The 27,795-nt window shown below is 35.7% G+C and overlaps 1 long non-coding RNA gene across 3 annotated transcripts; it reads right to left on the reverse strand.

Moving 5' to 3' along the window:
• Positions 1-4,880: 4,880 nt before the first annotated feature.
• LOC133804834 (uncharacterized) lies at positions 4,881-26,637 on the reverse strand. 3 transcript variants are annotated; one of them, XR_009878655.1, is made up of 7 exons: positions 25,968-26,637; positions 9,284-9,465; positions 9,139-9,193; positions 8,835-8,884; positions 8,292-8,370; positions 7,154-7,323; positions 4,881-5,206 (listed from the first exon to the last, which is right to left on the reverse strand). It is a non-coding gene; the product is annotated as an uncharacterized LOC133804834 (long non-coding RNA). The 3 variants fall into 3 exon arrangements; XR_009878654.1 differs by lacking the exon at positions 8,835-8,884 and adding an exon at positions 9,559-9,666; XR_009878653.1 differs by lacking the exon at positions 8,835-8,884 and having other exon boundaries at positions 25,968-26,634.
• Positions 26,638-27,795: the final 1,158 nt, after the last annotated feature.

Consider the following 27,795-nt stretch of genomic DNA (forward strand, 5'->3'; position numbering starts at 1 on the left):
GTCAAACACTTCTTCAACTGAACCTTAATTCTTCCCACTAAGCTAGTGCCATACTTCATAGTGTCTCGGATACCGCTTATATCTCTGCCTTAATCCCGCTGCGCACTCAATTCCCTAAATGCGGCAATTATCCCATCGAATCCTCATGAACCCATCTTAAACCTTATCAGCCGATCCGGTATTCATCTGGTCTATCTAATATAACCTCAGTGGTATCTTCCTCAACATCTAGTCACCATCTTATTTTTCAATCCATGGTTGTCCCTTATTTGACCGGCAAATCCCCACTCAAGATCACCTCGTATATCTCATAGAACCAGCTCAATTAATTACTACCAATTTTCCAAGGTAGATGCTAAAATTTTAAGCCCCTTGGCATGAAAATTGTATTACATATGCCACCCATCGATGTCTCTCCCAAGAGACACGTAGCACCATTTCAATTAGCTCACTCTATAAATAGGGACAAGAACTAAAAATTCAATCGGTCGCCTCCGAGGGGCTAGCCTAAGGCTCTTTCCACATCGAGGCGGTCAGTCAAACTGGGGTAGGGTTATCTGTATTCTTTAGTTCTTCTGTCTTTGTCTTCGGGCAATTCCCCTTCATGTGCCCTACTATTCTTCATCGATAACATGTCTTCGCTTGACATTCTCCCACACGATGTCTTCTGCACCTAGCGCATACAATGTAACCCCTCCGAACCTCACCGCCATCCTCTATAATAAGGGCCATCCCTACTGCCCAAGCGTAGGTAACAATCTCTTACACTAGAGCGATCCTAACACTCTTACCATCCTAGGGTTCAATGCTCGAGTGAATCGCTCCTTCTAGGCCACTTCCGTTGGTACAAAACCAAACGCAGATTTGGACGATATACAAAGCTCACTAACAGACTCTGTCACTGTCATACTATTCTTAACCGAGTTCATATACTCATCGGTCTTTGCAACTCAAACTGCATCACCGTAGTGCCTCTCCTTGAACCATTGTCTGAGTTTCCTTCCAACCTACCATGACAATATTCTGAGTCTGTGATACAACTTCCCACCACGTCTGGGCATCCTACTGCAACATGTATGTGGCATAAGCCACTCTACCATTGGCTTTCACTCCTATATGGCCGAAGACGGGGCTAACCATGCCTAGCCTCAACTGCCATCATTCAAACTTCCTGATCCAATTGATTGCCTTGGATACCAAAACTTCCAAATCAATCTGCAGCCGAAAACCTTGCCGACTAGCCCTGATACTCTTATACAACGCTAAGCCATAACAAGGCCAATCAACACAATAGCCATATAAAACACATACTACGATACAAAATCATAATGCTCATGCATCAATCATCAAACCCCATTTCCACAAAACTCATACATATTCATCATGCTCCCTATTCTAGCAGATAAGGCAACTCACAAAAACAGTTAAACAAGTATTGCATTTAATACCAACCCTGAGTTAAGCTTGTCTCTGGCAGCGAGCGTACATGTTCGGTCAGTCTCCAGGAACCATAAACCTTGGCACGCTCTGATACAAGTTGTAACGCCCTACTTCCTTATAAATGTGCCATTAGCTCGCTAATCGAGGTTTTAGATTAAAAAGTGTGATTGAATAAAAATGAAGACTCGTTAAATAAACATCAACTACAAGGAGTTTGTATTTCATTAAAATTCGTAAAAATGTTACATTGGGATCCCAAAACACTGTTTTGAAATACCTTTACAATCCAAAGGCACAGTACAGTCGAACTAAGCGACAAAACTGAACGTTTACCACGTGTTCCTTAAAATAACACCAGTCGTGGTGGCCAGGTAGACCAAACATGTACACACCACCACGCCCTCCAACTCATGGTTGTTCGACCAAATTTCCTTGCTCTTACCTGCACCATAGAGCACCCATGAGCCGAGGCCTAGCAAGAGAACTTCAAGCACAACATACAATAACAATATACCTCAACGAAACATACTTAATCGGAGTAACAAACAGATACTAGATCCTATTAGAATGCACAACGACATAGCAGTAGAACAACTTAAGAGCGCAATGGCATAACAACCTAGTAGTATAATAATACAATAACACAACAGTACTATAACATGACAGTACAATAAGCTAATATAGTAAGATAACACAACAAGATAATAATACCACAATATAATAACACAGCAACTCAATACTACAACAACGGCCTTCGCCGATCAAGGTGCATTACTAGGCACCAAGTCCGTGGTCCCAGCTGAACGGGTGTGCATAGCACCCTTGAGGGTCTCGCCCTGGCGGCCAACATTCATCATGCTTAACGCCAATATGGACCCTTTTTCGCTCCTGGCTCCGCGGTCCTAATTGAACGGGTGTTTACAACACCCATAAGGCTCTCGCCCTGATAGCCTGCACTCAGCATGCTCAACGCCGATCCAGGCCCCTTGCCATGTTTGACTTCCTGTCGTTCTCAACCTTCTTCGTTCCTGGCCTTCACCGTTCCCGGCCTTCACCGTTCACTCACAAATATGCACCACATAGCACAATATCAACATATATTTAAACACCTATTGTACATAAGAATTAGGGATATGCCCTGCAATACAAGCAATAGGGCCAAACCCTGCAATACAAACAATAGGGCCACGCCCTGCTCTACGGGTACAACAATTTTCTTACCTGGTGTCTTGAGTTGACAACCCAAAGTGATCTTGAGCATGACTCCTAACCCCGAGCCTGAGCAGTAAGACCCCTTCTGTAAATGATGACCCTAAACTCATCCTCAACTTATCCTAGCTTGATTCCTCAGTCTCTAAGCTTCCAAACCTTCAATTTAGGGCCTCACCACCAGAATTTCTCCAAAACTGCCTAAGCCACCAAGAGAGGAAGAAAGAGCCGAGAGAAAGAGAGTGAGGCGCAACAGAGGAGTTCTATTTTTTTTCCTTCTAAGTGTTTCCCTTAAGTTCTACACTTATTCAGAATGGCTGAGTCATTCTATGGTTAGGTCCATCCCTTGGCCAAAGGATCAAAATACCCCAAAATCCATCCTTAATGTCTTAATGCCAGAAAGGGAAATCCCATTATTTGCCACATCCCGCTAATTCATCGAGTGTTCCTATTAAATTCCATTTAATCCTGACATACCCTAATAATTACTAATAATTACTCGTTACTCAGTAAACCCACGACACATGCCAAATTCTCAAAATACCCCTAGGCTCACCCCGAGCCGGGTATCTGACCTCATTGTGACTATTCCGCTAATCTGCTCCCTAGGATCATCTCAGACTACGCATCTCAAATATACCCCCATAACACTGGGGTCTTGCTCATAGCACAAACATTTTTACATTTATGCCCTCAATGGGCCAAAACTACAAACACGCCCCTATTTACAAAAATGGGCCCACAATCATATTTAATACACACAATCATGCATGTCTAATCACATTACCACATAATTTATATAAAACACATCATCACGCATATATTCGAAATTAGGCCCACCGGGCACTGTAGTCGAGGCACTCAGCCTTAATTATCAAATTTGGGACATTACACATTTAATCAATTAATTCAACATATATAACCCATTATGCCCTCCAGGCACAGTAATCCAGGCACTTAGTCTTAACAGTAAATTCAGGTCAGTACACGTGGGATAGTGACTAATTGATCAGAAGGTCTCCCTTGGTTGGGTAGTATAGTCTTCGTGACCTTGCTTGGAGGATTCAAGTTGTTACCTTCATCGATTTTCCTCTTTTGGGGAGAGGGAGTGTTGAACTGCTTAAACAAGGCTGGATCTACAAAAAAGTAAAGCAAAAACCCGGTCAATGGAAACAAGAAATAAATATAAGTGGAAGAAAATTTTACTGTGACCACGTTACTCTGCTATATAGTTTTGGGGATAACATATATAGTTTTGTATTATATATTATTATAATAATGATAGTTGATAACATTTGAATTTATATTAATATAATTAATAAATATCTAGTTATAATATTATATTTTATAGTATTTGAATTTAAATTAATATATTTAATAAATACATATTTCTAATTTTTTAATTATTAAATATTTAGTTTTGTTTTATATATTATGTTGACGGTAAGAACTCGTCAACGATGTAAGTCGGAAAAATCAAAGCTTAGTAAGAAAATAACTTAGGAGGAACTTAGAAATAACATGGAGAAGAAAAATGTAGAACAACAATCGAGCAAGAACGCATATATTGCTTAATAGCTTGAGAATACAATGAATTTTTCAACCCCTTTGCTAGAGGGGTCAAGATCTATTTATAGTGGAGCTCTCATGACTCTTGATACATTGTGGTTCCAGGGGACAAGATTGTACATAGGTACATTGTCAGAGTAGTGACACAGGACGTAGTGGTGTAGAAGGATGTATTGTCGGCCCTGGTATATGGTCAGAGATTTGCAGGTAGTGCCTCCCACTACAACAAAAAATACTTTCAATAAGACTGAAAAAGCATTATCAAATATATACCATAACAGTTTTTGATGTGTAAAGGAAAGCGGTGTTATAGTAGGTCAACACACTTTGCATAATAATTTCCATAGTTATAGACATGTGTTATGGTATAGCCTACGATAACACTTTTGTTGCGTTATTTTAATAGTTAGATAAGTATTTCATTATGCTATTTATAAATAGATTATATAACACTTTTTTGTACTTATAAAGTAATTTTATGATACACTTTATAATAACACACTTTCTGCATTATAGAAAATAGTTTGCATAACATAATTTATGCTTATAAACTAGTGTTATTGTAAAAGATACAATAACACATTTTTTGTATTATTCTAATATTTGGATAAGCTTGAATTATTATTATATAAACCTATACATTATAATTATTTTTTATTGCTTTAATTCAAACCCACTTCATTTAATATACTTAAGACACCCTTAACATTGTACAAATATATTTTTGAGTACCAATTATATGGTTCATAACACATATAACCAAATAATTGTGTCAAAATACATTCAAGATTATCTAAAATACAATCTAAAAGTCTTGAGATATTCAACACTACCTAATTAACATAAACAAAACATTCTCACAATAGTCAACAAAATATTCTTAAACAGTTGCATATTCAAAAGTAAAAGTAGGAATTCATGATCTTCCAAATGTAAGAACACCAAAGCCTTCCAAATCAGATTTTCTTTTGCACTTCACTTGTTGAATCTGGTAAATAAAACATAAAAGAAAAACTAATGAGGTCATGAAATATCATATCATTCATAGTGAGAGACAAACAATATGGCAGTTATATGGAAACCGAAAGAAATCATCCTATTCACAATTACTACTAAGCTGAAAAGTATCACAATGTATAAAGTGAGGTTATGAGGGAAATGTATAGATTTCATGCTCAAAATCATGATCAAAGTTTCCAACTAAGATACAGGTAATAATTTACATAGAAAACCCAAAAACTTTCCCCTTTCAGACACAAAAAAGAGAGAATAAAATTGATACAACAAAAAATTTAACCGGCAAAACATAACAAATCATGTAAGAAAGCACCACAAGCTTTAAAGTTGGAAAACCAAGAATATAACAAAACCAACTTAAATCAGTGCAACTAATGGCAATCATATGCAAATTAGACATATTTTTCCACCAAAGTCTCAAATTTTCACTCCATTAAACAGATCTAAAAAAAAAAAAAAAACTATAGATATAAACAAAAACAAATCTATAAATCATATTTATTTATCAACAAAAACAAAAACCAACTACTAATCTCATATATTTATCAACTACAGATCATATATATATAAACAAATACATATATATACCACAAAATAAAAACTGGTTTTGGGTGATTTTCTTCGTAGTTGCAGATCAGAGAGAGACAGAGAAAACATAAAGTTAAAACTAAAATAAAATGAATAAAACCAAAAAAAAAATAAAACCCACATATATAGCATTGATCATCCATATTAGACACTCAATGTATACACATGAGGCAACTTTTTAGAAGAGAAAAGAAATTGTACAACTTTAAAAAAAATCAAGCAAACTGGCAAGCAATTCCTAAAGAATTGCATTTTAACAATAATCATGCACTAATCAAAAAATAAATTATTAATCTAACCAACCAATAAAAAATGTTCATTCAGTCACAAAAAAATCTAAAGACAATACTTTTCTGACAATGTAAAAATATTATGCATTGTTTCTCATATATATACATATCTTTTTTTATATATATTACAGGGCCTTAAAACGGACCACTAACACACAAACTCATCTACTCATCTTAATAATACCTTAATTAAAGAGAAGCACATGATACACCTTGAGTTCAACAATGGGCGAGCAACGTTAAAACTCTTGCTCTCTTTAAAAACAAAATTAAGGAAACCTCACTGTCAATTCAACCGGATGAATAGAAAGAAGGTATTGGGAAAGGCAAGCCCAGAAATGTGGTATGGCAAGTTGCAAGCAATGAAAATGCAATTTAGCATAACAGGAAAAGGCTGACAATATCAACAAAACCTAAACCAAAGCATCATGATAGCAGGTACCACAGGTAAGTTTGACTTGATTCGTGATAAACAATCCCAACGAAAAAACATCAGTTGAAACCTATTAGAGCAAAACCAAACTACATATGGTTTTGTAGTCTGAACATTTTGTATGAGAAGTGGAAAGGGAATAATTATCAATAATAATGAGAAGGAAAACTGAAGAGATTCAAAAAATAGTGACCAGATGCATCTATACCAACAATGTTTGGCTACTTTGACAGATGAAAAATAAGCACTTCTAGTTCTTCTATTAGGGGGATTCAGCACATATTTTATAAATTAAAAAATAATCAGAAAATAGCATTTAGATAAGACAAGACATGACTGTATCAGCTTGACATAAAGCTCCTCCAACCCCAATCAAGTAAAAAAGTATTCAAAATAAAATGCCAGAAAGTGTTTGTAATTTTTGCAAAACTATTTAAGGTACATTGATATTTTTAAAGCTCTCATCACAATCATTATGACAGATCATAAGATGTCAATATTAGAGAGTTGATATGTATAAGAAGAAAATAATTTGATATACAAGACATAAGCTCACACATAATAGCGTGTAATTTTCCTCTTAAAATCTGAAATAGAAAATCCAAACCTGCACAAGAGGGAATTCAGACGAACTGGACTCAGGCCTCCAAGACGAAGCGTATGGCAGTGGACCTGGAGGTGGACCTTGGGGCATAACTGGATGTGGAGGTGGACCTGGAGGTTGAGGTGGCAGCTGTTAACTGTTCAAAGTTGGATAGCTGGAGGTGACACTAGGAACTGGACATCCAAAATTAGATGGTTGTGATTAGGCTTCGTTAAAAACAAGTAATAAAGAGCATAAATGGTTGTGCCAATTCATTAGTCTGAAGTAGTTTGAGAGATTAAATAAAGAGCATGACTATGTACTTAGACTAAGTCCAACAAGCCATAAGAAACTCATAAAAGAGAAACACAAATAGAACACCACAATAAACTAAGCTACAAAACCCAGCAGCAGAGTGTGCTTTAAGTTCAAAGCCACTGCCAAAAAAAGCAAGGAACATTACAAACGTTTGTCAAAATGCAAAGAAAATGAATGAGATGTACGCCCCCTATCAAATCATGTTGGCCATCAGCTTTGGTACAGCTCAAAGGTCAAAGCATGCATTTTTTTTTTGAAGAAATGAATAGATATTAAAAAAATAAAAGGCAAATACTAAAATTTGTAAAGTACTCGAGTGAATATCATGCAAGAGTTCTAATTGATCAAACAAAAGCACACAATTAACCAACTACATTAGACACCAAGGCATTCATAAGTTTGTGCATACAAAATACAAAGAATAGAAAAACATAAATGAGCAAAAGTTTCTTGGTACATTAATTTAACAGTTCTGACCATTAAATATATCAACATAATCATAAAACTGAAGCCATTGAAATTACTTAAAGCCAATCAGATATGTGTATCATTGTAGTTTTTAAAGAGTATGTAAAGGCTATAAAAGTCCAATCAACAATCATGAGACTTTTATTCAAGTGAGGCACATGAACGAGCTGATCTTAACTAGAAAGAATGGCAAACTTGGTTGATCAGTTTGTGTTTTTTTTCCATAACAAGTGCCTAAATAGTGCTATGATTTAATAGAATTATGGTAATTTCTTATGTGTGTTCTTTCTCTACTGCAATAGAGAAAAGAAGAAGAAAAATTCTTGATCCAGCAAACAAAGAAATGGATATTGAATTAGCAGTCAGTGAGTCTAACCTGATTATTTGAAGATTGTTCATGGAACGAAGTCAATAGTTGGACCTCTAGTGACCTCAACAGCAACAACCCCAGCAAGCTAAACCAAACATAACAGAATATAACTTAATTGAATAACTCTATAAAATGGAAATATTGATGTCGATTAGCTGAAGCTATATGCACATCTACAAACAATTTAAGAAACTAAGAAAAAATATATGCTAGGGTCACAGAAAATTTACACTAAATATTTAACTACCCATATATGGTCCAACTTTAGAAAATATAAGGGGATAATGACTATGCCACATTCTTACAATTGGAATGGTTCTAAATTATTAATAGAAAATGTCACATACAGCAAAGATGACCGTTGAAGATAAATTGTAGCATTTTACATCAAACCATCTTATTTAAGGTTTATACAGATATAGAGGATAGCAACTATCTATTAATCATATTCATAACAAATTGTTGTTCAACTAACACAATTTTTTTTCTTAGAATAATGATTATTATTGCCCGAGACAGACAAAGCTTCTAAACACAAACGATAATCACCTAGTAAAGATCAACATAGGTAATCTTTCGATGTTTGGACTTCACTTCCTCTGTTATCAAAACACAACCAGGAAAGAAAAGTTAGGGGGGAAATTTTGGTGCTTTGATATCCATCATGTTGTCCAATGTTTTAAAATCATCAATTGTTAATTAGTGTTGTCAAAACATCAGAAATCTAGATTAGTTTCAGTCAGATATCCCAGTTGCACAAGATTCTAAGTGTTCATAATAACAAGGTTACTGTAACAAATTAAATAGCATAATTTACATCTAAAAAAGATTAGATCGAATTGGAAAAGCTCACCACATAAGTTAAACTCTGTATTCCATTTCCCCATCTTGGATAGTCAAGAGATGTCCTGTTTTTTGACAGACCATTATTCTGGTCAAATTCTTCAATTTGAATTAAAAGGATCCATTTTGTCTTTACTTAAAAACTATAATCTCACCTTCTGATCTTCAGCTTCAACGATGAATTTTTGTATACTTTACGGGTTATGTGCCTGACTGAACATACATAAAATTTATCACCAGAAACATTCTTCCCTAAGGGCCATCTCAGACCACCCTGAACATTGCTATCTACTATAGCAGAGTCGATCAAATCTCTAATGATTTGCATGTCATCTTCCTGTAACACAAAATGAAGAATTAGCAGTAATCAATATCTCTCTAGTCTCTAGAAAGCTAGATTTCCAGTTAATATCATATATAGAAGACTTACAGTTAGACCAGGTTTAGTTTCTATGGTGACTACACCCAATCTGATATCCAAATTCTTTTCAAGACAAGATATTTGCTTGAGAATATAGCTCATGTAGCAGGGTTGAGTCTAAAAAGAAAACATGCTTCAAAATAAGCCTCACTAAACATGACCCTTACCAAGCATAAGAAAATATATATATATATATATATATAAATCAATAGATAATTATCTTAGTCTCTTAGCATTTTTCATAATTCAATCATGCGCCATTAAATTTAAAACAGTCAATCCCAAAACAGAATAAGGTCTTGCTTTAAAATCTTTCCACAAGTTTTATGGAAAAGTATTAAAATAAGAACTTTAAGTGACAATTACTTCACTTTGTTGTAGTGATTATCTACACTTCATTGTTAAATTATGTAGTTTTAAAAAAAAATGCATATCTAGTATCACACACAGAAACCAACATTTAATTCAAAACTCAACCATTTGTTTTTCCTCAATAACCAAAAGCTCATCATGAGGAAATCCATAACAGAAAAAAAGCTAGAAATCCTAAGTAGCCAACCATGGCCAAAAGGCCCAATACCAACACTAAATATCAACATACCAAAGATTCTCATAAAAAATCACTAAATATTCTTAAGTTATCAAGTCTATCACTAACCTAAACTATTCCTGGATCCCATGCTCCAAAAAAAAAATTTGAGTTTACTAAACATTGTTTATAATTAGTCATCCAACATAAAAGTTGAAAATGGTAGCAGTGAAAGAAGCTGTAAAAACAGAGGAAACCAAAGCACATGCATATCTAGAATTATCAAAGGAAGTACAAATGGAATGAACATAGATGAAGCAAACCTAAATGTACAATCAGAAGCAAGAGAAATGGTAGACACAACAACATCAATAAAACTAGAAGCAGAACAGAACAAATCTGGCTTTCCTTTTCTAGCTAATTACTGCAACAAGCTACAACACCAACACAAACCAGCCAAAAAATACATGTTGCAAGAAGGACTTTGAGAGAGTTAAATATTGAGAAAGAACACGTAGTAGGACTTAGAATTATGAGCAATCCTAAATTCCTAAGTATCAGATATGGGCTTACTAAAGTATAAGGGTCGGATCTTCTTATAGATACTGTTATAAGACGAGAGATTTTGAATGAATCTCATACTACCCCCTTACTCTTTGCATCCAGGCACCACGAAGATGTTTCAGGATCTAAGGATTTTGTATTGGTGGCCTGGGATGAAGAGGGATGTAACTGAGCATGTGGCTAAGAGCCTGACATGTCACCAGGTTAAGGCTGAGAATCAGAGACCAGTAGAGTTATTACAGCCTCTGGATATCCCAGAGTGGAAATGGGAGGATATGACAATGGATTTTTTGGTTGGGTTACCCAGGACCGTGGGTCAACATGATTTGGTCTGGGTTATCATGGATCGATACACTAAATCAGCTCATTTAATTATCAGTGACGATGACTTATACAATTGATCAGTACGCAGGATCTCTATGTGAGAGAGATAATGCGCCTTTATGGGGCTCCGAGGTCGATTGTATCAGATCGAGACCCCACATTCACTTCCAAGTTTTGGGGAAGTATGCAGAAGGCTATGGGTACACAACTGAAGTTTAGTACCGCCTATCATCCTCTAACAGATGGACAATCTGAGAGGACGATACAGAAATTAGAGGAAATGTTGAGAGCATGCGTGCTGGACTTTGAAAAGTCCTGGAGTAAGTTATGCAAATCCAAAGCACAGGAACGTGGAGTTCCAAGTGAAAGACTATGTCTTCCTTAAAGTTTAACCATGGAAAGGGGTGAAGAGATTTGGAAAGAAGGGCAAGTTGAGCACTAGGTTTGTAAGACCATTTGAGATCTTGGAGAGGATTGGTCAGGTGGCCTATAAATTGGCCTTACCTCCGGCATTTTTGGCCCTCCACAATTTATAAGTATGTATCAGATGTGACTCATGTATTGAGTAACAAAGATCTGGAGCTGTAGGTAGAACTTTCCTATGAAGAACAACCAATCCAGATACTAGACAGAAAGGACAAGGTCCTGAGGAACATAACCACACCTTTGGTTGAGGTATTATGGAGGAACAGCAAGGTCGAGGAGGCGACCTAGGAATTAGAGTCCAACATGCAGGATCAGTATCCCGAGCTGTTCAGGTAAAATTTCGAGGACAAAATTCTTGCAAGGAGGGGATAACAGTAACATCCCAATTTCCCTAATAAGTCTTAGTGCCTTGATTAAGGGGCCAGGAGGGCAATAAATTATTTAATTATGTATTACCTGAATTATGTGAGTCATATTATAATATGACTATATTGGCATGTTTATCTGTATTAAGCATGCATGTGAGCTCGTTTCTTATTAGAAGGGCATTTTTGTAATTTTGGCCCGTTGAGGGCATATGTGAATATAAAGGTGCATATTGATTGAGATCACATTATTATGTGGATATATTTGAGTTATTTGGCACGAGACAATCTTTGGGAGCAAGTTAGTGGTTTCGTCACAATGGGGAGTAATACACAGCTCGAGGTAAGCAATGAGGTATTTTGGGTGATCTGCAGAGTCACTGGACTCATTGTAGCATGAGTCGTATTTCGGGAGAAATAACAATATTTTGGGTTTAGCAGAATTATTTGGGGAGATTTGGGTATAGAGAGGGATTAGAGAGTGGAAATGACATTTTTTCCCTTATGAGGTGTTGAGAGAGAAGTGGGTTGAGTGGGGGAATTTTGGTCATTTGGGACCATTCGAATATAAGGATAAGGCTGAATTCATTTACTCAGAAAACACTAACCTCTCCATCTCTCTCTCGTTCTCTCTCTAAGTTTGTTAGTGTTTTCGAAGGAAACTCAAGTTTTAGAGCTTGGATTCAAACGAGATTAGAATTATAGCAATTCTAGGGAAGATTAGAAGCTTTATAGATTGGGAATTTAGCTGGAAAACGATATTATTAGAGGTAATTCGAGCTTTCATGTAACAGAGTTTTGGTTTTTAAGTTTTTTAAGCTTTGCTTGAATTTTGTGATTATGATGGTGTTATGATTTGATTTTGAGTTGGGTTTTGCTGCCTGTGATGTATTGATGATGTTTTGGGACTCAATTATGGGTTTGGTACCTTTTGGGGTGAATTTTAAGGGAATTGGCTTGGAGAAAGTGTTTAAAAAACTATGTTCACGAGGTTGCGCCACGGCCCTGATCTTAGAGCGACGCGGCTCGCATGAACCCAGAAGTCAGGGCGATTCCCTAAATCGTCTTGGCACCGCGACACCTGGTGGACTACACTGCGATGCGTGTCCTTGGGAGTTTAGGCTGGGGGCTCTCTGACTTAAATCGCGCTGCAGCCCTTGAAGGGTGTGTCGCGATGCTAGTTGAGAAATTTGGCCTTAAAAGGTTTTTGAGTGTGAGGATTCAAACATTAGGGCTCGAGAAGGTTTCTACTACCCAGTTTAGTAGAATTCGAGGTCTCAGATACTAGGACTCAGTTCAGAAGTCTGTATTTATTCGATATTAATGGATATCTCTTATTATAGTTGTGACTAAGGTACTGATTGGGCTCGGGATAGGATTGTGGTCGGGGGTCATTGTTAATTAACTTGTGCTTGGACCAGAGATAAGAAAACTTCACCAAATATGTGATATATGTGATTAGGGCTTGGCCTGGTTGTTAAATGTAGATATGATTAGGGATTAAGCCCTTATGAATGAGCATGATTATGATTATGTAGGAGATTGCTTGATTAAGTATGCTTGAATGCTCTGTATCTGGATAAATGTTAAATAATGTATGATTGTTTTCATTATCCGACTAAAAAGGCTTGACTTATAAGTCAAGAACAGTAATAGGACATTGAGCGCTGGTCGAAAGCATTGACTTATAAGTCAAGGGCAGCAATAGCGCGTTGAGCACTGGTTGATATGGTTATACCTAATCAGGAGCGTGATATATGCTTGCTCGACCCTATGGTCATTTGGAAAATTAAAGCGCTAGGTACGCTGGGCCAGCTCTAAGGCTGGTTATATAGAGGATAGGGCAGTGGGCCCCGGGGTGATTCTATAGTCCCATATCTTAGGGAAACGGGGGCCCACTATGACTTATTAGTCATTTATTTAGGGCACCGGCCCCGGGGTGACTCAATGGTCACGTATTTAGGGCAACGGCCACCAGTGTGACACTGTAGTCACTTATCTTAATAGAATGCAAGCATGAGTATGGTTACTACTACTAGGCATGCTTATTATTATTATTTGTGATTTGTTATTAATCGCTTATGAGCATGTTGAAGTTTTCTTGTTGAGCCTCGGCTCACAGGTTCTTTGTGGTGCTGGTAAGGGGAAAGGGAAGCTGGACCATGCATGAGTTGGAGAGTTTCGTTGGCGACATGTACATATGTGGTTGCTCGACCACCACGATCGGAGTTTCTCAGAGGAACTAGGGTCAAACCCTGTTTTGCCGCTAAGGTCGGCTTGTTGTAACTTTTGAATTGTAATTAGCCTTTTAAATATTATTTTGGGATCCTATGTATGAAATTAAACATTTTAATGAAATGGTTATCCCTTTTGACCAAAATTTCACGTTTAGTTATACATTTACTAACACTATTTAAAACTAACACTATTTAAACATTTACTATTTAAACATTTACTAACACTATTTCACGTTTAGTTATACATTTACTAACACTATTTAAAATGGTTATCCCTCTAAACGGCCAAGATACCCGTTTAGAGAGTCTAACACTATTTAAAACACACAATGTAATGGTCTTGGCTATCTACTAAGTTACAGTTTGTCCTAAGATTAGTCAGTGCACAGGATTTACACTGACTTGCCAATCTATGATATGATCTACTTACACATTGTAGTGTTATGTTCTTTCCAAAACATTAGCAAAGTAGATAAGATCAGATGTATTTGTTACATCGAACTCGAACAATATTGACTTTAGATAGATAAGTAAATGTACTGTTATAATCTAATATAGTCATATCATAAAGTAGACTATATGTCAATTCAATCTCAATTTTGAGTGGTTAGTATTCTAACTGATTGTATTATTTAAGTCCTTTGATTTTTTCGTTACAAGCTTACCATACGGACTAGCCCCTGCTTACGTCTTGGGGACTTGGTAGTATAATTGAATGTGAGTGTTAATCTTAGATATGAACATCTATAGCTTCTAGATGAAGAAGTGAAATGATGATCACCTTATAGCTTGGTTCAACGCGTTAATTGATTGAGTACTCATTTTTGTGATTAAAGTTCACGAACATATCATTTACAAGGAACTTAGTGGTATTTATGGATAAAATACAAGGAGAGATAAAATAGTAATTTGTACCCGACTCAGTTGTAGATCATAAATAGATGATTGAGTGAAAAATTATGATTGTAACAATGGATAACGTATTTACTTTAAGTGTAAAACGTTCTATAAGTTCAAGAGTGCAATTCTGATCTGTAGTGGAGTCATGAGGAATTAATATGGTAGTCAAATTATTCGATAATAATTTTACGGTAACTTATTGGAGTTTGACTTCATTGGTCAATGGTCCCCAAAATGTCTTTGATTAATTCATCTGGATAGTCTCGATTAATTGTTTTAATTATCAATTAGGATTGTCAAAATTGTTTTGTGTCAATTTTGGACAATTTTACTTAGATGTGAAATTTAGAGAAGAAAGGAGAACTTTAGGAAAATTTATTCATTATGACAAATTGGTATCAAATTGGTAAACAGTATTAAATCAAGGTTCAAATTATAATTAGTTAATTTGAATAAATGATTTAATTATTAATTAATTAATTATTGTTTAAATATAATTATAATGACAAATATAAAGTTTTAATAAAGCTTTATAGATTTCATATAAAACGTACGAAACCAGGTTTTAATATATATATTATATTTATTTAATTAATTAATAAGGTTTTGTTTTATTATACAATTATAGAAAATAATAGTACTTTGAATTTAAAGGCTTTTATGCTTTGATTATAAAATGGAAAAAATCTCAAGGTTTGGAAAACACTGTGGTGTTCGGCCATATAGGGCATTTTTAAGCTGTAATTTTAATTATTTAATTAAATAAAATTAACCCTAAAGTCTTGCTATAAATAGGTACTTAAGTCTAGGGTTTTTGGGAGAAGAAAGCTTTTTTTAAGAGCCTATATTCTCTGAAATAAAAACTAGACACAAAAGACAAAATTTGGCCGCCCAACATACTCTTTCTTCTTCTCCATATTTTCCCATCACATGTGTTGAGAATTGCCCACCCTAGTCTATGTGATCAAAAGAAATTGTGCAAGACAGTGTAGTTTGAAGATCTAGTTCACTCTCTTGTTATTACTCAGTGACAAAAATTAACAAGGGTTAAAGAGTGAAGGAATGATTCTTAATATCCGCTGCGTAAAAGTAAGATTCTTAAACTCTGTTATTTTATTTACTTTATGAAACTCATTAGAAACATGTTTCTAGGATGTTTTATATGCTAATTTGTTTAATATATGAAACATACGAGAAAATATTTTATAATCCTGTAAAATGTTTTCCTAATAGTTCTGTGGTCCTCTCGGGGGCCACTGGTTGAACATGAGTGTCTTCGGCAAGGGTCTCCATAGAAGGGGTTGCCTCCCTCAATCTGCCTTGACCTGGTGGACTTGGAGCACCTGCCACTTGGAGTTGGTGTTCGTCGAGATGGACCTTTGTGTCACTAAGGCATTTTGAATTCCTTGGCATGTTACTTGGATGAAATGAGATGAGGAAGAACTAAATGATGTGTGTTCTTCCCACAGACGATGCCAAACTGTTGATGGTATGAAATCGTCAATGATGTTAGGGCGAAAAACTCAAAGCTTAGTTAGAAAATAACTTAGAATGAACTTAGAAAGAACTTGAAGAAGAAAAATGTAGAACAACAATGGGGCAAGAACTCTTATATTGCTTAATACCCTGACTATACAATGAATTTTCCAACCCCTTTGCTGGAAGGGTGAAGATCTATTTATAGTTGAGCTCTAATGGATACTGATAAATTGTGGTCCCACGGGACAAGATTATACATAGGTAAATTGTCAGGGTAGTGGCACAAGATGTAGAGGTGCAAAAGGTTGTGGTGTCGGCCCTAGTATATGGTCAGAGGTGTGTAGGTAGTGCCTCCACTATATGTAATAATTCGTACCACCATTACATGTGTGATACGGATGTTAGAGTCACACCTCAATCCTCCATATGGTTGTACATTCCGTACCAGTACGCGTAACTTGTACCTGATGGTTGTTCTAACATGTTCAAGATACACCTTTGCTCCAAGTTTTGTTATATTTGGCTGAGTGCTGAATGACTTATAGATTCTTCAACAAGGTAGCATGGGTCTCCTTGATGCATAGAGGGGTGTCGGGCGTTGCATAGCAAGACCCTTGCGCATAATGGTATCTACTGCTCACGGCGTGAGTCCCGTAACTCCTAGGTGGCATCTAAGCGCGGGTGCCTTGTGCACTCAGCCTCACATAGCAAGGCCATCAATGAAAGGCAAGGCCCATAATCCCTCGGCAGCATCCAAGCGCGCGTGCCTTGCTCACCCAGCCTCCATAGCGAGGCCCTCAATGAGGGGTGCCTTGCATCTCAGCGCGAGGCCCATCGTCCCTTGGTAGCATCCAGGCACGGGTGCCTTGCACACCTGGCCTCGCATAACAAGGATCGTAATGATGGGTGCCTTGCATCTTGGCACGAGGCCCATAGTCCTTCGATGAAGGGCGCCTTGCATCTCGGTGTGAGATCCCATAGTCCCACGATGGCATTCAGGTGTGGGCTCCTTGCGCACCCGACCTCGCATAACAAGACCCTTAATGAAGGGTATCTTACACTCGGCCTCGCATAGCGAGACCCTTAGTCGGGGATGCATTGGATACCCGACCTTATATGGTGAGGACGTGTAACGACCCAAATTTCCTAATAAGGTTTAGGACCTTGATTAGGAGGCCGGGAGGGCCATAATTGATTTATTGTATTATTATATGATTATATGCATGATTGTGTGGGTCATATTATTATATGATGATAAAGGCGTGCATGGGACTATATATACTCTGCTGTGAGGGCATTATGGTAATTTGGCTCATTGAGAGCGTAATTGTGTATTTGTGTGTATATTGGTAGGTTAATGTTGAGACCACATTATTATGTGGATATATTTGTGATCTGTGACTCGAGACGATCCTAGCGAGCAAAGTGGCGAAAAGTCATGGCGGGGATTTATACCTGGCTCGGGGTGAGCTTAGGGGTATAAATGGGAATTTAGCGAATATACTGGAGTCTATTCCTCAAAAATAATTTATTCCTCAAAAATACTTAATTTCTCAATAAACATACATATGACAAGTGTCATAATCTTATTGGTTCTATCTAAACCTTATTGTATAATAAATATCATCTTCATAATCAGCTATATTAATCAAACCTTATGTTATAATTAATATTCTTATACTATAGGTTAAACTTATAAAATCTATAACTACTACTACTACTACTACTACTACTGCTGCTGCTACTGCTACTACTGCTACTATCTAACTAGCTTAGTAAAGTTCTTGGACTCTACATACTCTGCAACAGAAAGGAAACAAGGATTAGAGAAGTTGAAGGAATGACTCATTCATTCCGATGCGTATAATGTAAGTATTCTTATCATTATTTCTCTTTGAATTCAATTTTAGAAACATGTTCTAGGTTATCTCATATTAATATGTTTAATATTAGATCTACATGAAAATAAATAAAGAACCTATATAATATTTCCCAACACCTACATCGATTTCTCCAACCTCAACAAAGCCTGTACTAAATATTGTTTCCCACAACCAAGAATAAATCAGCTAGTTGACGCCACAGCTGACCACGAGCTCATCTCCTTCATGGACGTGCATTATGAATATAACCAGAACGCGATGAAGCCTGTGGACCAAGAGCACACCGGCTTCATGACCGAACATAATGTATACTACTACAAGGTCATGGCATTCGGGCTAAAGAATGCTTGTGCAACATATCAAAGGATGGTCAATAAGATGTTCGTCAACCTAATCGTGAAGAACATGGAGGTGTATGTCAATGACATTCTCATCAAATCAAAGACTGCCAATAACCATGAATTCGATCTGGAAGAAGTTTTTGGTGTGCTAAGAAAGTACGACATGAAGCTGCCCCTAGAAATGTACCTTTGGGGTTGCGTCAGGAAAGTTCTTACGCTTCATAGTCAACACAAGGGGGATCGAACCAAACCCAGAAAAGATCAGGTCGCTATTAGAAATGCCTTCACCAAGGTCACAAAAAGAAGTACAGAGCCTAACTGGAAAGTTCGTAGCCTTAAACTTGTTCGTATCTAATACCACAGAGAAATGTCTTCCCTTCTACAACTTGCTCAGGGAAAATAGACGGTTTGAATGGACAAAAGAATGCGAATAGGCATTTAGGATCTGAAGACTCATCTAGTTGAGCCCCCCAATGTTATCAAAACCAGTTACTTGGGAATTTTTGTACTTATGCCTAGCCGTAACAAAAAACATGGTCAGCGCTGTGTTAGTTCCAGAAGAAAATCAAACACAGAAACTAGTGTATTATGTGAGTAAAAGGCTTCTAGGAGCTGAATCCAGATATCCTCTAATTGAAAAACTCGCGTTGTCATCTTAACCAATCAACCTTTAAGGCAGGTCTTACAAAAGCTTGAGACATTGGGACATTTGTTAAAGTGGGCCATCAAACTCAGTCAGTTGAAGAAACTATATAAACCACGAACAACAATCAAAGGCCAAACGCTCGCTGACTTCGTGGCTGAATGTACTGGGTTCCAGGACGAACCAATGAGGGAACCAGTTCAAGAATTGTGGAAACTCTTCATTGACGAATCATCAAACGAGAATGGATTTGGTGCTAGGATAATCCTAATCTCACCCTAAAGTCATTGCTTCCATACGACTCTCAAATTTGGTCTCGATGCTTCCAACAACGAAGCAGAGTACGAGACATTATTACTTAGAGTTTGGGTAGCGAAGGAGCTGAAAGTAAGAGCAATTCAATGCTTTTACTAGAAGCATTCGTATTCTTCTCTTAAACTTGCTAGGCTTAAGTACAAAAATTCCCAAGTAACTGGTTTTGATAACATTGGGGGGCTCAACTATATGAGTCTTCAGATCCCGAAATGCCTATTCGCATTCTTTTGTCCATTCAAACCGTCTATTTTCCCTGTGCAAGTTGTAGAAGGGAAGACATTTCTCTGTGGTATTCGATACGAACAAGTTTAAGGCCGCGACCTTTCCAGTTAGAGCAATTCTCTATGGTAAGAGCAATTCAATGCTTTAGTTATTCTCAGCTCATGGTTAATTAGGTATTAGGATAATACCAAGCTCAAGGAATCAAAATGGCATATTTTCTAGCTAATCTTAAAGGTGAACTGTCAGAATTTGAGTTTTATTCCATTGAACAGGTCTCCCACGAGCATAATACGAATGCAAATTCTTTATCCCGACTCGCCTCAACCAAAGAAGTGGACACATTAAATTTGGTTCCCATAGAATTCTTGGATAACCCAAGCATCAATGAAGAGCTAGTGGAGGTCGGAGTGATTTGTGAAGAACTGACCTGGATGACTCCAATAGTTGAATACCTCATGACCAAACAGCTGCTAGAAGATCGAAAGAATGCGCAAAAACTGTTGTATCAGGTCCTACTGTACGCTATGGTCAAGGGGATTCTCTACAGGTGAGGTCATTCTTTGCCCCACCTAAGGTGCATTTTGCCTGAGGAAGCGCATGTTATACACCGAGAAGTCCACGAAGGATTTTGTGGGGACCACGCTAAAGGTAAAACTTGGCTCAAAAAGTACTAAGGCAATGTTATTTCTCGCCCACGTTGAAAAAGGACTTGGCCTTGTATGTCCTCAGGTTTGACAAATTCCATCATTTTACCACCATTGCCCGAGCTGCACCCATGGAGCTAACTTATTTGCTCGCCCTGGCCATTCGTTATATGGGGGATTGACCTAATTTGCTCATTGCCTACTGAAAAATGAGGAGTTCGCTATGCAGCTATCACAATCGAGTATTTTACTATGGGGGTTGAGGCCGAGCCTCTGGTGACTATAACCTCAAAGACTCAAACTTCTTTATCTAACTTTCATTTTTGAGTGTTTCACATTTCCGGAAAGACCACCTATTTGTTCGTTTACCAGGTTCAGCACAAAATCATAAATAAAAGAGTACTAAATGTTATTGTCAAAAGTATAATCGACCATTTTGGACTCCCAAAGAATATTATGTCTGATAGTGGAACTCAATTTGACAATGACCTATTCACGAATTTTTGCAAGAAGTACGACATAATAAAAAGTTTCTCTTTAGTGGCATACCTCAAGAAAATGGGCAAGTCGAGGTTGTAAACAAAACCCTAAAGGCGAACTTAAAGAAACGACTAGATTATGCTAAAGGTTTGTGTCCTGACCTACTCCCGTAAGTGCTCTTGGCCTATAGGACATCACATCGTACCTCCATTGGACATACTTCCTTCTCTCTAACTTTTGGAAGTGAGGTTATGCTCCCATTTGAGGATCTAGTGATGTCATAAAGGCGAAGGACCTTCAAGAAGGATCAGAATCATGACCTTCTTACTAAATCCATGGACCTAATTGAAAAGTGATGGAAAGAATCTAAGTTGCATCTTGCCCATTATCAACAAAGAGTAACTCGTTATTTCAATTCAAAGGTCAAAGGATGGAGACTCGAGCTGGGGGATTTGGTACTCCGAAGGGTGATTCTAGCTAACAATGACCCCAAAGACAGTGTACTAGGACCGAATTGGGAAGGACCCTATTAGATCATGGAGATCTTACGTGAAGGAACCTTTAAACTAGCTTGGCTAAGTGGAGCATTGGTTCCACGAACTTGGAACTCTCTACATCTCAAGAAGTATTATTAGTAATAGGACGTCTTTGTTTGATCTAATGTGTTTTGTTCTTTGTAAGGCTTATTTATAAAAGCCATATAATTTTGTTCGAATTTGAATATCAAAAAGGTTGTTATGTCTTTTTAACGTGGTACTAGTTTTTTCATTTTATTCTTCTAATTGAGCATGAGTTGATTATGTAAAAGTGATCTAGAATACTTATAAATTCTGATCACTTAGGGGGCATATAACCCTCAAGTAGTCTTTGATACATTTAGAAAATTTAGGCTAAAATTTTTGCAACTTAGAATTTGAAAAATTGATTACTCTACGCTTCTTAAAGCTCGAGTTTTCAAAGAAATTCCGAATACGAACTAAGTTAAGAAAACTCAAAGCATAACAAACAAAGTCCTAGAATTTAACTAGGTACAAAAATCCTTGAACTAAATCAGGTCCAAGGCCTGATCCCTAACAGGTATATGCAACTAGCCGATAAAACTCCTGGAAATAACTAGGTCATCAACCAGAAATTAACTGGGTGAGCCATCAGGAAAAATATATCGATCTAAAATTACCCCTATAACTTTTTGGATGTATAAGGACTTTGATGGTTCATAAACATAAATACCTGATAGAAAAGGTGAGTGAACAAAAAAGATTAGATATAACAAGTTGAAACATATATCAAAATATGTAAGTTATATTGAGGATAAAAAATAACCTAGAGGTAAAGACCAAAGGCAAATGTCTCGGCCTAAAAGACCCAAACAAAACAGGCTCAAAGCACCCAAACAAAGAAAATTAAAAAAAAAAACCTAATTCTAATAATGGAAGGAAGGGCGACCTAAACTTCTAAGCCTTTATTACTTGACCTAAGGCATCTATGAGTTAACTGTAAGCTTAATACCCTGATGTGTGGTCCCACGCGCGTCGCTAGTTCACGCACCCAAATCTCGGGAAGTTGCTGAAATTTCAGGATTCGTGTGTCAGACACAGTGGTTTTGAAAAGCGATTTAATGCAAAACCATTCCAATACCATAAGCCTTATGCTACTAAGAACTGAACCTAAAACCCTTGAGTCTTCTAACCAAGAAATTCAAACATTCATCCTTTAAACCCACAAAACCTAGAAAATGACCTATTTTTTGTGCATTAATTCTAATCGTTTCTAGTGCTACTATTTTGGACCTAGTAAAAACCTAAACTAAGCTCGTACAGAACCAAAGTAAGGAAAATGCAATGGAAAATTTTGTAAAATCTTATTGAAAAATGAGAAAATGAAATTTAAACCAGGGATGAGAATACTTACAAATTGTATTTTTATTCGACGTGTGAAGGAAGAACAGAAAATGCCTGAAAAATCCAATCGTGAGGGTTTTAAAATTTATGGGAAGCAAAGAATTTAAAAGAGTTTGAATATTTTGAGAAGAAGAGAGATAAAAGGAAGATTTTGAATGCAAAGGTGGCTAAATACAAATTTTTCCCTTCTATATATACGTAAACTTCATGGACAAATTTGAGTTGTGCGATTAATGCTATAAGTGATCCAAGGGTCAGAATTAAATCAACCAAATGGTGGAAAAAGGTTGACCAGACAACTATCATAGTACTTGAAACCCGAATAGGCACCAATAACAAGTAGACACGTGCCTTGTACTCGAGTGAGTGAGTGGGCACATTTTCTCGTAATAGAATCTGAAAAGCCCCTACTGTGCGTGCCAGAAATGATGTCATGCACGAGCAGGGGCTTGGGGGGAAAATGTTGTACCCTAAAATATGAGCTCAACTATCTAGCTGGGGGTACAGCTAGTGAAAAATGAATAAATGAGGCAAGACTTCGGAGATGTTTTGTTAACTCCAGACCATCAGCTCCGAGGATGTGTTACTAAGTCCGAGATAGCTCAGAATCTTCCAGACCGTTAGAGATGCAAGTGACAGAGATCGAGGTAGCCAGTGTCTAGATCGCCTGCATCAAGCCCGAGTATTATCTAAGTCAAGCCATCCTGTTCAAGTCATGTCCAGCTCGAGAATGGCATCTAGCTCGGGTTGGTTCAAAACCAACGCACATGGAACGATCCCTACAGACTAGGATGCCCAATATGCGCAATAAATGCACGCAATCATTATATACATTTATTGGTTGATGTAAAGTACAATGGGCTTAACTAGGATATTCAAATATCCATTAATTTGGGAAGTTTCCCAATATTGTACGTTACCATTAATAGTACGTTTACCCAATATTGTCCATCATAATTCCCTATAAATACAAGGGGAATGGATGATAAAAGAGATCAAAATTTTTTATGCGAAAACTCTGCTGAAATTGTCATAAACAATTTTGTCTAGGGTTCCTAAATAGATCAATAATAGTAACTCGTGGACTAGGTAGATTTTAACTACTAAACCACGTAAATTTTGTGTGTGTTTATATTTCTTTACATTCGGTTTACTGTAAGCTTAATCTCTCTATTTTGGAATTATAAATCCCATGTTGATAAAAAAAAAAACTGTGTCAACAAACCTCCATAGCACTTGCCTGACTCGAACTAGATAGTCCTTTAATAGCTAAACTCAATTGGGGTTAGCTAAATCTACTCATCCTGGAGCTAGTAAAAAGCTTCGATGATTTAACAATCTTCATTAAGTGCATGTAGCTATACCTCGAACAAGACGTTTGAACTCGTGTTTTTAGATACAATACCTCCCAACTAAGGTAAAACCAGATTCTCAATCACATATCACAACCATAAATATATATACATGCATACAATACTCACATATATCACAATAATCACAATATTGCACATTATTCTCACATGCAACCATATGACTTACAATCATGTTGATCAGACGTGTAATATAGTTTGCCCTGCCACATGCTATTCGCACACATGACATTCACACAGTGCAAAAGTTATCATGAAATGTTCTCACCCATGATAACAACAAAATCTATGCAAGTGTTATTAGCACACTGGCAGCCAGAACTGTAACTCATGCACTAAACATAGACATCAAATAACGTAATTTCAAATCATACATAAGCAAGCAATCATCAATCCTAACATCTCATTAACCTAACAATTTTATAACAAGATTGACAAGTAACCTAGTGTAAACACTGTGCATAGGTGTCTACTCTTATTAACTTATTTGCGATAAATAAATCTTTCACCTCCCAAACCTTCTTGTTGAGTTTCCTTGTCATAACTGAGACTCTAAACACTCACAAGACGGTATCGAAATTCAAAATTCATTCAAGTATTGAAAACAAAGTCTCAATACACAAACAAGACCCAAATTTTAATATTAGGTCTACAAACACAATACCAAACATCAAAACCACCATGCATGAGTTTTAAACACTAATTAGACCATAATAAATCATTCCAATGTTACGCATGTACTCATACATAAATTTTTTACGTGATATTTACGAAAATACCATTATAGTCTAAAATTAGCTATTTATGTCAAATTAATGTAAATTAATTTATTTTAAACCATCAAAAGTTTATTTAAGACATAAAAATATAATTACAAAAATTATATTTTTAAATTCCAACAATTTCTCATTTAAACACAAATAACTAATTAATTCCCTAAAACTCATATAACAACCAAAATGACCCTTATTAAACTTTGAAAATGTTTCAAAATTAGTTTAACCCCATTACAAAATATTGGAATATTAATCATGCATAATATTCAATTTTTGATGCCAAAACTCACATTTTTAAAGCATAGAAATTATAAACTAATTACCAATTAAAACTTATACTCAATTATGTTTCAAAAATCATTCCCCACACTCAACATTATTTAACAGCTCCTAAAATAACTTAATTAATTATTTTAAATTCTATCTTAAGAATTAATTATCACCATTTACTTGAAAAAAATAGCAATTCAATAACCTATAGCTTCGAAACCAATTTCAACATGATTTTTCTATTTCAAAAATCAGATTATATGGTCCCAAAATTTTACAAAAATTTAGAAACTTCAAACATATTTAATTAATTATATATCCTTATAATTAGCAAGAAAATTTAAACCAAAAATCAAATCATTTGTAAGAAAAATCTGAAATGATTATCAACAGTGATTGTGGTGATGATATTATCATATAAAATTATCAATTTTTTACATGATCAAAACCCACTAAAATAATTATTTTCACAAAATAATTCATAGAAATTTACATACACAAGAAAAAATTCAAAATAATTATCAACAGTGGCTGTGGTGATGATATTACCGTATAAAAATTACTAACATAATTACTTGATCAAAACCTACTAAAATAATTATTTTTCCTAATTATTTCACCAAATAATTCATAGAAATTCACACACACAAGTGAAAATTCCAACAAAAAATTCCAGAGCATCACACAATCCTAAGATATTCAAAACAAGAAGAAAATCGCAAGAAAAACACATGGAAATTGGATTTTACCGTGCTCGTCGAAATCTTCTACTTCTTCGTCGACGATCAGATTCTATCTCATCTTTCCACTTAATTTTTACACCCCAAACTGGTTGGAAGTTGTTCCCAAAGATCCCAGCTCCTCAACCAACCCCTGAAGCACAAAAAATTCAAAGCAAAGTAGCCAGATCGCCACCTTCTTCCCCGTCCCTGTTGTACCACAAAAAATGGTAGTCAAAATGCATAATTTTGTTTCACAACTTTTTGATCCGTTTGTTCCCATCCAAAACACTTTTTAGGGTCTCTCTAAGATTTCTAAACACTTCAAACAATCCCAGAACCTCTCATGTTCCCTTAGATCCGAAATCTTCCAAAAACATAAATTTTGTCAAGTCCAATGTTGTTCTTAGACACTAAAGAACACTCACAGAAGCCCATAATTTTTCCAAGTGTATTAAACCAAAAATCTTCACTTTCTCTCTCTAGGATCTCAAGAAAACTCACCAAAACCTCTCTACCTTTTCTATGCCCTTTCCATGATTTTTCTCATACAACGGGCAACCCTAGCAGTGGTTTAAATTAATGAAAAGGAAACAAACTTGCTTGGTGGAATCCCTCCCAACAAATCACACGAAAATAGAAAACTTTTTTTTTAAATATAGCTAAATTTCCTTTAATTTCAAAAATTGAGAACTAGTCAGTTTATTCTCACATTTTATATTCCCTAATTGCCCTTAAACTTTTCTTAATAGAGGGTTGTAGTGGTCTTTAGAAATTTTCCATACTATTATTATTATAATTAAAAATTTATTCATAATAATAATAATATAAATTATATCAATCAACCATGTAATTATTATGCTCATAATAATAATATTCATATAATAATCTGTTAATGACTAAATCATATTATAATTATTGTTATTATGCCCAATATAATAATAATAATATTAGTAAATTAAATAAATTAAATTAAATTTATTGAAAAATAACTATTTATTAGACAATATACTTATGCCTAAGAGTTCAGGAATTTCATTGTCAAATAACGTTTCTTGTATATCCAAACTTAAATATGTAAACTGACTCAAAATATTCTTAGTGGAAAAATGAATTTTTTTTACAAAACTACCCTTCCAAGAAACATTAGTTATTGGAACATTGTTAACAATACCATTAAAAGAAACAATACCACTCAAGTCTTCATTTTTCTTAAAGTTTGCCTTTAGTTGTGACTAAGAGAAGCCATAGTTGATTATAATAAAATATAAAGTTTGGCGTATAAGCTCTCAAATTAGATTCGATATCTACAAAAGTGTTCCTAAGTTAAACATATACAAATTAAAATATAAATCTCAATTATTATGAATGGTGTGTTTTAGCTTGATTATTTTGACAAACCTTAACGAGTGAATCAAATGACTAATATAACATAAACATGAGTTCACAATAACGTCAGAATTTAGATCGATATGTATATGATCATTGATTGATATTTACTAAAGTATTAATAACATGTCGGGTACAGTTCTATATAAGCTCATCATACAAAGAACCTCCAATAAGATGTCCTACTACACCAATGATACGAATCTAAATCACATGTATTCATAATACTAGTAGATCATACTAATAGTATATAATCTAGAGATATCTTATACACTTTATTTTATTGTGAACTACTTAAATTCGTTCGCTACAATCTTAATCCTCTTATATCAATACAAGATTATAGTTACATTAACAAATTAAGGAATTTTCTAATATTTATATTATTATTCAAACAATCATATATGCAAAAAAAATAAAAAAAGCATTTTCTTTATTTATTTCATAAAAACAATGTCCATGGCATATG

Source organism: Humulus lupulus, chromosome X (assembly GCF_963169125.1).
Source record: "Humulus lupulus chromosome X, drHumLupu1.1, whole genome shotgun sequence".
In the NCBI taxonomy this organism is placed as follows: domain Eukaryota; kingdom Viridiplantae; phylum Streptophyta; class Magnoliopsida; order Rosales; family Cannabaceae; genus Humulus; species Humulus lupulus.